This window comes from Podarcis pityusensis (assembly GCF_964106645.2).
Source record: "Podarcis pityusensis genome assembly, chromosome: 9".
NCBI classification, from domain to species: domain Eukaryota; kingdom Metazoa; phylum Chordata; class Lepidosauria; order Squamata; family Lacertidae; genus Podarcis; species Podarcis pityusensis.
In genome coordinates, this window is record NC_138034.1 from 19379266 (window position 1) to 19394740 (window position 15475).

At 46.5% G+C, this 15475-nt stretch overlaps 1 long non-coding RNA gene across 1 annotated transcript; it reads left to right on the forward strand.

Moving 5' to 3' along the window:
- The first annotated feature begins 696 nt into the window (after positions 1 to 696).
- LOC308484989 lies at positions 697 to 15052 on the forward strand. Its single transcript, XR_013990272.1, has 3 exons — positions 697 to 822; positions 10254 to 10549; positions 14042 to 15052. It is a non-coding gene; the product is annotated as an uncharacterized lncRNA (long non-coding RNA).
- The last annotated feature ends 423 nt before the right edge of the window (positions 15053 to 15475 follow it).

A 15475-nucleotide genomic window follows, 5' to 3' on the forward strand; every position in this document is an offset into this window, starting at 1 on the left:
TAAATAGGGACCGCTCCGGCGGGAAGGTAAACGGCGTTTCCGTGCGCTGCTCTGGTTCACCAGAAGCAGCTTAGTCATGCTGGCCGCATGACCCGGAAGCTGTACGCCGGCTCCCTCGGCCAATAAAGCGAGATGAGCGCCGCAACCCCAGGGTCAGCCATGACTGGACCTAATGGTCAGGGGTCCCTTTACCTTTACCTTATCCTTAAAATACTCCCCAACTTTCTACTTTCTATTCTGAGTGAAACCCTTCTCTTCTAAACACGTTATTTAACAGAGTTGGCCTTTGTGAGCGTTGACAAAAGGTGCATCCAATAGACAACGCATGGTTTTTAATTCAACTGCAACCTGCCACAGAATGTTCCAGCATGCAATGCCCTTGTTCAGTGTTGCTGCCAATCAGCCATGCCTTCCTCTTCCGGAATACTCCATTCCACAACCACCCCAACTGTCAATCAACATTCCGTGACCATGGAAACATGCTCATTCCTCATTGGAGTATTTGAGGGGAGAAGAGGTTCTCTTCATTCCGCTCACCCAAGATTTTTGGTACTTCTGCAAATTTAAGATTCCCCTGAGCATGTTGATACGTCCCTCATGTCCATAGGCAGTCCAATTTTGTCTACGTAAGAATAGGTGCTCAGGGAGTGCATCCACTATTTATACATAGCATGATTTTGTCTCTAGGAGGAAAAAAAAGTGTGCTGTATCAACATTCATGTGTCATTCTTTGCAGGAGTGTGGCAAGGTAGTCTGAAGGTTAAAAAGAAAAAAATCTGCAAAAACCTGATTTTCTAATGAATCCAGAATCTTGGGTGCACAGTGAGTACAGAGTCCCTTTGAAAATCAATCTTTAAGAGACCAAAAGGGGGGGAAAGGTTTCCTAGCCAAACATTTGTGCTGTTAGAAATGTCTCCTTTTGCAGAACGCCAGAGTCAGATGTGTAGCTCGATGGCAAGGAGAAGGGGGGTATCAGGCGATCTTCTTTCATGTATTTGTATAGGCTGCTTTTCAGAAATCCTGTTTTGATTAAAGCAAATACAGATGAGTTGTCATAGAATATACTTTTAATAGAACAAATAAGGAGGTGAGAATCAACAGCATTTACCCACATAAAAATACTCTGCAAACGTTTCCCGTTCCCCGCAAGCATCGCCTAGGCATAGAAATTTGATTTGTAATAGAATTGCTTAAATTAAGCCTTGATTTCAAGCAGATAGCATAAGAGGAAAGAGACTAGTCCGAGCTGCTAAAAAAAAGGTGGTGTCTGTTTAAATTTTAGCGATCTCACACTGTCTTGGGAGAAATCAAACGATATTGACTTTTTCTCTCTTACATGTTGCACAGAGACTCACTATGCACAGGCATATATTAGCCTCTTCAGGGTTTATTCATGTATGATATGCAGACAGTGTGCCCTGAATAACTGAGACTGTTAGCAGCATGGCTACACTACAGCCTTTTAGCATTTTAACAGTCGTGTCCTCTCCCCGTGAAATCTTCCTATTGTAGTTCTTCTTTGAGGGACGACAGACAGTTCCTAGCACTGTCTGCAAGATTATTTGGGGGAAGCAAAGACACAAAACTGATATGGATTCATAGCTGAGATATGATCTAGCGATACTTTCACAAAAACAGGTTTGTGGATAATCAGAGTGCCAATTACTCCCCCCCCCCCAATAAGGACCCAACCATATGATATTGTTGCACACCAGCCCAGTCTCCACAGGGGTTCCTGGCATGCTTTGCCCTGGGTTTGTATTTTCCTTTTAGAAAATGAGGCACAGCCTGTAGACAGACTGTAGTGTCTTTATGATCATAGAATTGTAGAGTCAAGGGTCAACGAGTCCAATGCCCTCCAATGCAGGAATCTCAGCTAAAGCATCCATGACAGATGGCCATCCAACCTCTGCTTAAAAACCTCCAGAGAAGGAGAGTCCGCGACCTCCTGAGGGAGACTGTTCCACTGTCGATCAGGTCTTACTTTCTGATGTTTAGTCAGAATCTCCTTTCTTGAAGTCTGAAGCCATCTTCCATGTGATAGCCCTTTGGGCATCATTCAGCAGTACCCAATGGGCCTTTAAAAGAAAAAGAAAAAGCAGCTCAGAGGCTCTGTTCAAGTACATACAGTGGTACCTCGGGTTACATACGTTTCAGGTTACTGACGCTTCAGGTTACAGACTCCGCTAACCCAGAAATAGTACCTCAGGTTAAGAACTTAGCTTCAGGATGAGAACAGAAATTGCACGGTGGCAGCAGGAGGCCCCATTAGCTAAAGCGGTGCTTCAAGTTAAGAACAGTTTCAGGTTAAGAACAGGCCTCCGGAGCGAATTAAGTACTTAACCCGAGGTACCACTGTATTGCCAGTCCAGACAGGATCTGCACCAATTTCCTTCTGAAAATTGTCCCTGCTGCAATTTCTCCCCAGATTTGCTGACCATCAACAGCACCCTCAGGGACAAGAGTCAGGGGGGTGCTCCTCAACAGGAAATTGGTGCAAGACCTCAACCTAGACAAGGAGCATGTTTCTGGATTGGGATCCTGCAGTTGCTTTTTCTTAAGAATAAATGGAGCCAGTTAAGACAGTTTTTTAATAAACATCAATCATGCAACATGCAGTTTGCCCCTAAGACATTAAAGAAAAGCCAGAAGATTGTTAAGAAGGGGAAACCACAATCTCCTTGTGGTGGCTTGCCTGTGGTTCCTGGGACATCTGCTCCTGAAATGTCATTAGCCCCATGATTTGGCAAGGCTGTCAAATTCTTCATACTTGGCGTGGGACAGATTTCCCCTCATAAAACTTAGCTCTCTGGTCTAACCACTTGGTTCAGAAGTAGCCAACATGTTGCTCTCCAGGTCCGCAGGACCATAACTCCCATGAGCCCCATCTAGCATACCCAATGGGCAGGGAAGATGGGATTAGTAGTTCAGCAATGACTAAGTTGCCCCTGACGTAGTTCAGCCTCTGGCCTGACCGTTCATGCTTTGTTGTAAGATTACTGTAAACTGCTTTGAGAGGTTGCCTACATCTGAATAGTAATATATAAATGTTTGCTTGCTTGGAAAAGGACCGCTCCCCTTCCAATAGCTGCTTGTCGATATGGGTGATCAGAATCAGCACAGGAAACATACCAAAATTTGTGACAGTAACTCTAAATTCCTGCAACAAGAAATACATCTTTAATTGGAATGGGGTCCTTAGTATGTTCCTAAGCTGCCACTTGATGTTCTCTGGGTTCCTATCTACTGATGAATTTTTACTGTTTCCACATTTGGCATCATGCATTTTATATCAGAGAGTGTCTGTCAGGTTTTGTTTTGTTTTAATAGAAAAAGTACATTCTCTAAGGCTGTTAAAAACCTGTGAAAGAAAATATTATTCTGCACATCCCTGATAGCAAAATCGCCATTGCCTAGTCTTCGTACTAAGAATTCAGTGAGACGCAGTAAGAAATCAATAAAAACACAAATTGCTCCATCAATACGTGCATTCATTTATACTCTTCAAGGTTATCTTTGCAATGTTGGTGCAGAGACGCATTTTCTCTGTCATGCATATTAAACCAGGCAAAGAGTTATGGAAAGGGAACCCAATCTATCAGAACAAATCTAGTCTAGCATACACAATAGATAGGTGCGGTGGGTTTCGTTTCTCACCCCCTCCTCCCTGCCCTTTTTAGCTGGATGTAGCTAATATTTTGAAATGTGCAAGGACCGTTTTATCAGTACAGTACTTCTAAGCCACTTTCATCTACATTTATAATCAATATGTCCCAAGGTTGACGTGCTATTAGCAGGCAATGGGTCCATATTCATTTTAACCACTTACCATGCCAATTGCCACAGGATTTACTCTCCCGATGTGAATGAATTTCCCCCAGCAGCTCACTCTTGCACAAGAGTTTTCCCTATGCGCAAAATAAAAGGGGAATCAGGCGACCCTTATCTCTGAGCATTCACCTTGGCCGAAAGAGAGTGACTGGAAATCAACTCTCTCACCAAAGAAAACACCGCATTACGGGAGGAGAAAAGGCAGCCGCATCCATTGTTGGGAGGAGTGATGCAAAAATAACCTCTTCTCATCTCTAGCTGTCAAATTTTGAAGGGAGGAAAATGACAAGTATTCACACGTTCATACTAATTTCAGCCTAAAGCCTGCTAGACATTGGATTTGGGGCTGGTTCGTGTACCCAGTAGCTTCCACACTACTGTCCCCAATATTATTCCAGGTCACCAGGGTCACAGCTGGTAGGAACTAATTCCCCCATTGTGACCACTGAGATTTGCATAAATATGGTGGCTTAGAAAAAGGAGCATCATGGCAGATACATGGGTGCTCCCAACTTGGAGGCTCATTAAATGGGAGGCCCAGTTCAATCAAATGACACTTGTGTGTGCAGTGGTCCAGTTAGATTTTGTTAAACCCTGGATTTAGGAACATAGTAAGGTGCCTTATACCAAGTCAGAACCATGGGTCCGCCTAATAATAATAATAATTTATTTATACCCCGCCCATCTGGCTGGGTTTCCCCAGCCACTCTGGGCGGCTTCCAACAGAATATTAAAACACAATAACCTATTAAACATTAAAAGCTTCCCTGAACAGGGCTGCCTTCAGATGTCTTCTAAAAGTCTGGTAGTTGTTTTTCTCTTTGACATTTGGTGGGAGAGTGTTCCACAGGGCAGGTGCCACTACCGAAAAGGCCCTCTGCCTGGTTCCCTGTAACTTGGCTTCTTGCAATGAGGGAACCGCCAGAAGGCCCTCGGCACTGGACCTCAGTGTCCTGGCAGAACGATGGGGGTGGAGACGCTCCTTCAGATATACTGGACCAAGGCCTAGTATTGTCAGTGCTGATAGGCCATAGTTTTCCAGGATTTCAGACAGGAAGCTTCTCCCAGCCCTCCCAGTTCTAACTGGAAATGACTCTGAGACCTTCTGCAATCAAAGCACAGAGCTGTGGCCCTTCCTATAACGGTGTTTCTCAGCCTTGGGTCGCCATCTGTTGTTGGACGACTGCACCCATCATCCCTGACCACTGTCCCTGCCAGCTAGGGATAATAGGATTTGTCGTCTAACAACAACTGGAGACCCAAGATTGAGAAACAGTACTATAAGACTTAATGGTCTTACAGGGGGCACTTCTTTAGATAGCATTGCTTGCATAGCTCGAAATGTAATGTCAGGCTGCTGGTTAAAATTGCACTGCTCATCCCCCTGTGTGGGACCCTACCCTTTGCCCCCAAAGTCCTGCCCTGCTAGCATCTCTGGCTGTGTGTCCAACCACAAACCAAGTAATAGCCCCATAGATTCCAGCCAGTGATAGCTTGATAGCTGCATAGGCAAACCAGATAACCGACATAAACAGCTAAGAATCTCCCAATACGTAGTCTGGTTTTTCGGGGTTAGATGTTCTCAGTATTTAGTTCATATGCAGGCAACTCCCCATTTACACAGGGGTTATGTTCCAAGGCGCCGTGCACGTCAGTGAAATTGCGTATATTTGAAACACCATTGAAAAAACCTGCCAACGTCCCGCCTCTGCCCTGCCCCATTCCACCCGTTTTTGTGACTTTTTGTGATGTTTTTAGGTCACTTCCAGGTCAGAGTTGCGCGCATGACATCATAAGCACGCGCAGTCGCCCTCCCCATGTTAGGCAGATCTTGGCACTTCTGGTCTGAATGACACATTCAGAACTCTGCCTGGCCTGTGATCTTGTATCCAGTGAGGGTTAGAATCTAGTACCAGGGCGTCCAAACTTTTTTCAAAGAGGGCCAGATTTGATGAAGTGAACATATGTGAGGGCCAACCAAAGTTGTTGAGCTTTTTCTAGGATTTAACTTGCTGAGCTTTTTTTAGGATTTTACCCCAGGACTTATACTGCCACGGGGGCCGGATTAAATCAGATTAGGCCCCTGAAACGGACTTTGGACATGCCTAGTAGAAGAAGATACTGAATGACAAGTTTCTTTGTAAGTCAATGGCCTTAGCTGGCCACTTAAGTGCTCTCATCAGCAGCTCAACGGATGAGCTAGGCTGCAATAGCTACAAGAACAAGAAGCCAAAGGGAGGCTGGAAGCTAGAGATGCAATGACATGTTTGCTCTGTGCTGGACTTTTTGGGCTCCCCTGGAAACCTAAAGGGGAAGCAAGATCTATGAGAGGGTCAGTGTCATGAGCTCCTCCATCCAATGCTCAGGTTGTATATATGTGTAAATAAAGCAATATATCCTAAAAGCACCACAGTCTCTGCTGACCTTTATTCCAAGGAAACCAAACCCGAGGTAAGCACTTGAAACCCATAGAGCAGGCATGGCCAAACTCGGACCTCCAGATGTTTTGGGACTACAATTCCCATCATCCCTGACCACTGGTCCTGTTAGCTAGGGATGATGGGAGTTGTAGTCCCAAAACATCTGGAGGGCCAAGTTTGGCCATGCCTGCCGTAGAGTCTCTCACCACACAGAGATTGGGGTGGCATTTAACAGTATCTACAGTTCTGTCGGGACACGGGTGGTGCTGTGGGTTAAACCATAGAGCCTAGGGCTTGCCGATCAGAAGGTCGGCGGTTCGAATTCCCACGACGGGGTGAGCTCCCGTTGCTCGGTCCCTGCTCCTGCCAACCTAGCAGTTCGAAAGCATGTCAAAGTGCAAGTAGATAAATAGGTACCGCTCCGGCTGGAAGGTAAACGGCATTTCTGTGCACTGCTCTGGTTTGCCAGAAGTGGCTTAGTCATGACCCAGAAGCTGTACGCCGGCTCCCTCGGCCAATAAAGCGAGATGAGCGCCGCAACCCCAGAGTTGGCCACGACTGGACCTAATGGTCAGGGGTCCCTTTACCTTTACCTTTACAGTTCTGTCTGAGAAACAACTGGAGCCAATGATGCAATATGTTTCCAGAAGCCCAACATTATGAATAATGAACTTGTGGTCCATGCTGAAAACAGTATTATATTAAAGCTAGAGTCACACAGATACTTTGGCTACAAGAAATGTTTCACTATCAGGCTGGGAGAGTGATTTGCTTGTTTGTTTCTGTGTACCGACTGCAAAATTTGGAGGTGTTTCATCCCATTCGAGGGTACCTTCATCATGTAACAGGTTTTGTTGTTTTGGGGCATTCAGTATGGAAATGGCCTTGTTGCAATTACTATAATGATCTAGCAACCTCTCCCTTGTATTTCGAGTTTTGAGCCAGCAGAGGAACCATAAAGCAATGTGATTAACTCTGATTGTAAAACGCCCTCCACATAACAAAGATATAAATTATTGGCTCTCTTAACAACTGCAAATCACTCTTATCTAGCAGCATTACAATGTATTTGCCTGCAGTTTGACTTCTGTGGGCTATTATCCGCCTGACCTTGTGTGTGCAACACCAGCGCTATGTTCCTTCTTCTAGCGCTCAAAAAACATGCGTTCTTCCATTGCTAGTCGGATCATGAGTGCTTTTGCCTGCTAACTGCCTACTCCTGAGAATCTTGATCAGTTAACAGGTGTTAAAATAAGTTACATGCACCTAATGGAACAGAGGAAACTACTTTGAGTAACAAGCACATTTTTTGTTGGTTTTTGCTGAAACAGGCCCCATTGCTATAAGGTGGGCCAATATTTTTATACCCATATTACAGATGGAAAACTGAGGTTGTCAAAGGGCACCTAGGCTGCAATCCTATACCAACCTATCCACTTGCCTTCAGCAGGACTTACATTTGAATAGACTTGCATAGGGGTGCACTGCTAGACTGCATTCCTGTATACACTCACTTGGGAGAAAGTCATATTTAAGGCAATGGGGCTTCCCTCTGAGCTAGCATGTAGAGCAATGGTGGCCAAACTCGGCCCTCCAGATATTTTGGGACTACAATTCCCATCATCCCTGACTACTGGTTCTGTTAGCTAGGGGTAATGGGAGTTGTTGTCTCAAAACATCTGGAGTCTGGCCACCACTGATGTAGAGACTTGCCCTGGCAGCTGAAATTTTAAACCTTGTTAAGGGTCATGAACACAGTAAGACTTGCTCCCAAGTAAAAATGAACAGGACTGAGGTGTTAGTTAGCTTGTGACAGTGGCAACTTTCAAAGAAAAGGGACTTTCTCAGTGTCTTAAAGGGCAATCCTTTGCCTGTCTACGCAGAAGTACCATAAACTCAAGTATAAGCCGACCCGAATATAAGCCGAGGCACCTAATTTTACCACAAAAAACTGGGAAAACTTATTGACTCAAGTATAAGCTGGTTCACCACACCACAAACCTGGTGGTGGCGGCAGCGGCGGAGGGCTGCTCGTTCCTCCGCCACCGACAGCAGCAAAGGCAGAGGAGGAAGAAGGAGCAGCCCAAAAGAACCCTCACTCGAGTATAAGCCGAAGGGGGTTTTTTCAGCATAAAAAATGTGCTGAAAAAGTCGGCTTCTACTCGAGTCTATACGGTAAATGCCACTATGTTCTTTGGAACTTACTCCCGTGTAAGCATGCATAGGATTGCAGCCTTACCCAATATGCTACACCAGGCCTCAATATAATACAAGAGAAAGTCAAAGCAACGTTGAGGCTGGCATGAGGTATAATATCAAGCATAAAGACCATATTACAGTGGTAAGTAGTGAATCTCGAAACTCTTATTGGCTTTTTATGGCTATCACTTATGTGGTCTGCAGCTTAGAATTATTTTTCTGCTGCACTTTAACAAAGTGATTTGTATGATGAAGGGCTTTTACATCAGTGGAGGAGGAGAAATGACGGAACTCTTAACTGGGATAGGGTTATATTCAGCTGGAAGCTTACCAGCTGCACTGAGAGTACAGTAGAAGTTAAGACCATCTCAGAGCTAAGATTATGTAGTTTATGTTCATGCAAACTTACTCTTGCACACCAGCCCAATCTCCAGGTGGTACAAGATTCCAGACATGCTTACCCAGAGTTTGTGATTCCTTTTGGAAATGAGGCACAGCAGGGAGTGTGGCGTCTTTATAATATATGGTTTATTTACACATATAGACAGCCTGAGCCTACAATGGAGGGGTTCACAGCATTAAACACCCCCAAGAGGGTCTTGCTTCTCCCACAGCTGCAGTCCTGGATCTCAGCAAATAACAGGCATGGCTCTGACTCTCTCCCTTCCCTGCTTGCTACTTTTGCATCCAGCTTCTAGCCCACATAACTCAATTCTGGTCTTTTGTCTTTCTAAGTAACAGACCATTGAGGAGGGAAGGCTTACCCATTGGCCCTCTGGCACACAGCCACTCCTTTTGTTCCCTTAACGACCCATATTTAGCAGGCCATTACCAGGCTGACTTGGCTATTCCAGAAATTGAATCTGTGCTGGAACTAGGAATTAGAAGTAGTGCTCAGGAATACAGCCTACCTCCCCCCAAAAACTCATAACACTATTAACAGTGCAGTCTGAAGCACATCTGCTCAGAAATAAATCCCAGTGGCTTTAACAGCCAAGCAAGTCTGCCTAGGATTGCAGCCTCATTTAACGCCCTGTATTCTTCCTAGCGCGGGTGGCGCTGTGGGTTAAACCACAGAGCCTAGGACTTGCCAATCAGAAGGTCAGCAGTTCGAATCACCCAACGGGGTGAGCTCCCGTTGCTCGGTCCCTGCTCCTGCCAACCTAGCAGTTCGAAAGCATGTCAAAGTGCAAGTAGATAAATAGGTACTGCTCCGGCGGGAAGGTAAACGGTGTTTCCGTGCGCTGCTCTGGTTCGCCAGAAGCAGCTTAGTCATGCTGGCCACATGACCCGGAAGCTGTACACCGGCTCCCTCGGCCAATAAAGAGAGATGAGTGCCACAACCCCAGAGTCAGCCACGACTGGACCTAATGGTCAGGGGTCCCTTTACCTTTACCTTTATTCTTCCTGGCACTCAGACCGTGTCCCTTAATTCCTTAATTCCCTGGGCTGCATCCTACAGGCAATTGTGCAAGGTACAGGGCTTTTGCAAGCATGAGAGAGGAAGCTTACACTAGGTATCCTCATCAGTATGAGTTAAACTTGAAAAGGAAGATTCAGGTAGGTAGCCGTGTTGGTCTGATCTGACGCAGTCAAAATATATCAAAAAAATAAAAAAATTGTCCAGTAGCACCTTAGAGACCAACTAAGTTTGTTCTTGGTATAAGCTTTCATGTGCATGCACACTTCTTCTGAAGAACTTAGTTGATCTCTAAGGTGCTACTGGACAATTTTTTTATTTTTTGAAAAGGAAGAGTTCACCATTGGTTTTGAAAAACAGCTAAACTAAGTTCTTGTTCCCAGGGGATGGTTGTGCTTCAATTTGCTCCAGCCGGAGAGGTGGCCAGTCTCCATGGGATGGATGACTTCTCCTGCCTCTTCTAACAGCCGTCTGTGTTTGTTATTTTCCTTTGGCTTCTTTGGGAACCTACTACAGAGGACACAAAGCTGTGTGTCCATTGCTTTATTCACCTCAATGGAGGCAAGAGATCAGTACACTAATCTGATCATGAATATCAGAGGATGAACCTCACGGACGTCGCTGGCAGACTTTCATCAATTTTAGTGGCCGCAAATTGCATCCAAAGGGAATATTTACGGTATGTTATTTAATTATACTTATATCCTTATAATTATACTTATATGTGGAAGAGCAGGGAGCCAGTGTGGTGTAGTGGTTAAGAGCGGTAGTCTCGTAATCTGGTGAACCGGGTTCGCTTCCCCGCTCCTCCACATGCAGCTGCTGGGTGACCTTGGGCCAGTCACACTTCTTTGAAGTCTCTCAGCCCCACACACCTCACAGAGTGTTTGTTGTGGGGGAGGAAGGGAAAGGAGAATGTTGGCCGCTTTGAGACTCCTTCAGGTAGTGATAAAGCGGGATATCAAATCCAAACTCTTCTCTTCTTCTTCTTCCTGCCTTTTAGATAATTTTGATATATCCAAGGAAGTCTAGGAATTGAAGTCTGTTGAGGGAGCCACGTTCCCTAGTCTCCCACCCATGCTACAGTTCCAGGATGTCTTGTGGAGAGAGAATAGCTGCTAAACCATGCTTAGTCCAATGCTGTCACAAACATGGTGCCCATGTTTGCGCATCAGCCCATAGAAACATTCCCTGTCACTTATTGGGTCCATACCAGAAAGAAGCAACCTAATATAATAGGTTGTGGTGTGTGCTTGGTTACAGACAGTGTAGGCTGGCTCCTTTGATTGCCCCACCAACCTTAGTTTGCTCTCCGATTAACCCCCACCTGCTGCTTTCTTACTTATAAGCAGTCAGGGGGTGGTTCTGCCTGTCATTGTTTCTGGCTTAATCTACTGTTGGCCTGCCTGGCTTCTGACCTACCAGCAGCAGCCACCATGTGTGTAGCACCCAAAACAATTTCTCCACTTTGCACACATGCCCAGTGGCCCAAAAAGGTTGGCAACCCTGCACTGGATCCACAGGAAAGGAAACGTGGGCGACAAACAGATGCAGCTTGGACTCTTAACAGGCATAGCTAAAATGTGGCTCCATGAGAGCAACGGGTGGTATGCCAACGAATTTTCACTCAGAGTAGATAAAATTGAAATGAATGGAGCTAAGTTAGTCATGTTCATTCATTTCAGTGGATCTTTTCTGAGCAGGACTACCCTGTGTTAGCCTTTCTTCTAACGCATACCATGCCAAACTTCATCCTAGCCGGCATTTTTAAAAACCCAACATTTCAGAGGCAATGAATGACCCAGTAGATCCATTTTCAAGGACGTTTCCCGACTATCAATTTTTCCGCACCTTGGTATCGCATCAGAAATGCCAAAGAAATAGAATTGCTGATGATCAAGCCAGACAGCAGCAATCAATCTCCATACACTGGTTTGCATAGCATTTTCAGATATTTTCAAACCGAGCCGTCTGGTTTAAATTCTTGGCAAAGTCGCAATAAGAAGAGTACTTAGTGTTTGTATAGCACATTTCAAATGCTGCAAGTGCTTTACTCACATTATCTAAGTAATCCTGACAGCAGTCCTGTAAGGTAGGCTACTGTTGTTGCTATCTCTCTTAGGTAACTGGGGGGCAGGGAAGGGCAGGAGGAGTCTACAGCGTTGTCTGTGCATGCACGGTTGGGATGCAGCCAAGGAATTGGGGGCAAATGGCAGACCCCCAGCTGGCTCCAGCCCACTGGCCAGTGCGCCGGGCGATCTCCAGTCCTTGGTGCAGCATCAGTGACTCGAGCGTCAGAAGCTAGAGCACGCTACTCAGCAGAGTAAACACTACGCAACAGAAGTGGCAGGGAGAGGCTGTGATGAGCATATTTACAAGCAGTTTATTCAGCATACATCGGGACAAGAGGTAAACATGTCTTCTCTTCTTCGGGTCCAAGCAAGCAGCTAAAAGCGAAAGCTATACACAAACGGGTGGGACGCGGGTGGCGCTGTGGGTTAAACCACAGACTTGCCGATCAGAAGGTCGGCGGTTCAAATCCCCGCGGCAGGGTGAGCTCCCGTTGCTCGGTCCCTGTTCCTGCCAACCTAGCCATTCGAAAGCACATCAAAGTGCAAGTAGATAAATAGGTACCGCTGCGGCGGGAACGTAAACGACATTTCCATGCGCTGCTCTGGTTCACCAGAAGCGGCTTAGTTATGCTGGCCACATGACCCAGAAGCTGTACGCCAGCTCCCTCGGCCAATAAAGCGAGATGAGCACCGCAACCCCACAGTTGGTCACGACTGGACCTAATGGTCAGGGGTCCCTTTACCTTTTTATACACAAACGGAAGTTCCCAGCAAGCTGTGCTGGGGTGTAAACAGGCATGTGACGCACAACGGTCATGCCTGTACTTAAGGTGGAACAGAATATCCTAACATACACAACCCCCTCCCCAAACCCATGGGGATTGAGGCTAGGCATGAATGCTCCCCTTATGCTGATCATGAACTCTGAAAGTGGAGATCAGCACATAGGCATGAGCTCACAGCCACAGGGGCTTGGTATTTGGGCTGAAGGGAAGCAAGCAACCTGCCACTGAAGGGCAGTGGCGGAACATATGCCCGCACTTCTCAGGGCAGGCATGCTCCCAAGGGGTGCGTGGCATGGAGGGTGCCTGTGCTGGTCCCGTGGGCTACCCGAGAGACGAGGTCCAAGTCCGGTTTGTGGTCAAAGGTGCAACATGGAGGCAGTCTGTAGTAGCTGAAGCTGGGTACAGGGCAGGGAGTCGGGTGAAGTCAGGAACAGGCTTGCAAGCAGGGAGCCAGGGTGGGTCAGGAGCTCAGGCAGCAAAGCAGAACAGGGTTCAGGCAGGAACTAGCAACCAACAATGTTGCTCCCGCAACTTGGGACTGGGGCTGGCTGGCTTTTATCTGCCCCGAGGCATGGGGCAGCCCCGGTCCTCTGGTGACTCGCCTCTCCTGGCCTGGAGGCGAGCACTCCTCCTGCGGGAACTTAGTTCCCCCCGCCTCTCTGCCCTGAGCCTCTGCAACTCAGGAGAGGCTGGAGGGTTACCGGACCCAGAGGCAACCTCAGCTTCCCCTGACGGGGCTGAGAGTGGAGCACCTGCAGGCAATGGGTCCTCCATCACCTCAGGAGCAAGAGCAGACTCAGCTGATGCCTGCACCTGAGGATCCAGCACAGGTGAGGACCCTTCAGGCTCATGCCCCAGCCCCGGCTCAGCTGGTTCTGGAGGCGGGGAATCCTGTGCAGGCTGGGATCCCTCAAGTTCAGCATCCGAGTCCAAATCCCAGGCCATCACACTGCCCTCCAGGCACGGGATAGGCGCTTGGGTGCCTGGAGCGGCGCGTGCACCCTGCAGCCGGGAGCGGAGCGAGCCGCCCATGATGAACGTTCAATGCACACACACCCCCGCGACTCCCAAGCCTCCCCCAGGCTGCCAAAATGAAGGGGGAAGGGAGGGAATGCTGCTGGCAAAGCGGTGCAACTCCTGCCCCATACCCCAACGGCTCGGGGTAGGCTTGGGAGTCACTGGTGGGCAGCATGCCGAATGTCACCCCACTCAGTGAGGGCACTCAGGGCAGTCTGCCCCCCCCCTTTCCTATGTCCCTACTGAAGGGCTGTCTATGGATCTCCAAGCCTTTCTGATTCACTTTTTCCTCTGTAGGATTCCTTATGGTGCAAGGCAGACTGCAGGATGCAGTGGAGGGGAAAGGGCTCTGGTGTGCAATTGGAGCTCCTTCTTCCGCAAGATTCCCTGCAAGAAGATCAAAGGAGAGGGAGAGATGTCTCAGCAGCAAGTTCCTTGCAAAAATATAAAAAGTGCCCGTGCATTGTGCAACGGCGTGCATATTGTTTTGGGGGATGCAATGGCATTTTGCATCTTGAGACTTTGAGGAAGTGTGAGGCAGAGCTTGCAGGACAGCTGTGCGTTGACACTGCTTGTGTTCCCAGGGATTGCAGTTTTCGTTCTGTTTGTTGGCCTTTTGCATAGCCAAGGCAGGAAAGGGGTGTTGGATAACTTGTCAAAGAAACTCTGAATAAAATATCTCATTTATGGCCACTGAGACACATCGCAGCTGAACATCACATCATGAGTTATTCATCGTCTTTTGCCAGGCCTGAATACATCTACTCAGTTGTGGGCACTGACCCTTTGAGGACCACTGTTTCATATCTGAACCAGTACCATATGTCTTATTTAGTTTAGGTTTATTTAGAACTGGCCACCTTCCTTAACAACGCTATTCTTTTTACTGATAATCCAGAATACATGCACAAATCCCTTAATTAAATCAAGTGAGCGACAGAGAAGATAATGCAATAATGAGTGAACACAATCATAGCCTTGAGCCACTCTGTAAGTAAAAATTACTAAAAGCAATTAAAACTGTGTCACCTGCATTTTACTTTGTTTTATTTGGGAATGACATTCTGGAGGCTATCATTTCAAAATCCATAGGCATGCATTGTGATATCTGTTTTCATTTTTGTTTTTCCTGTGACTTTACTAAGGCAAATATGAAATACATTTCAAAATAGAGCTATCAACTCATTTTCTACTAATTATAACTGCCAAGTGGTTCAGTAAATGCAACTCACTATTTTTTCTTCACACACACACATTTGGGTTGAAGCTTTCTGATGTTCGCCAGGTGAATTCCATGCATAATGTAAGACAGGCAATGCTGTTTGCATAATAAGCTATTTTCTACCCCAGAAGCAGAAACATTTTATCACTATAGAGAAAACTCAGATTATGAATACATTTTCCATATATATAAGTTGATTTATGTGAAAATTACCAATAAAAGCAGAGTGTAGCCATCAACAAAATGTTTACTCCCAGCTTAATGTTCTCTGAAAGTTACAAATAAATATTTACTGCACCCCACTAAATGCAATATTTTTAATAGGATACAGTCTGCAGAGTGCAATTGCATTTGGTGCCAAGTGCCCTCCCAGCTCAGGGTGCCTCACACCTGACATGTCTTTCCTGCACAGAAAACCTGCATTTATTTCAATACCAGAACATAGTATGTTTCACACTATGGAGAGAAGTTGCAGTTGGCCATTGCACCAGATGTACAAACCAACGCAT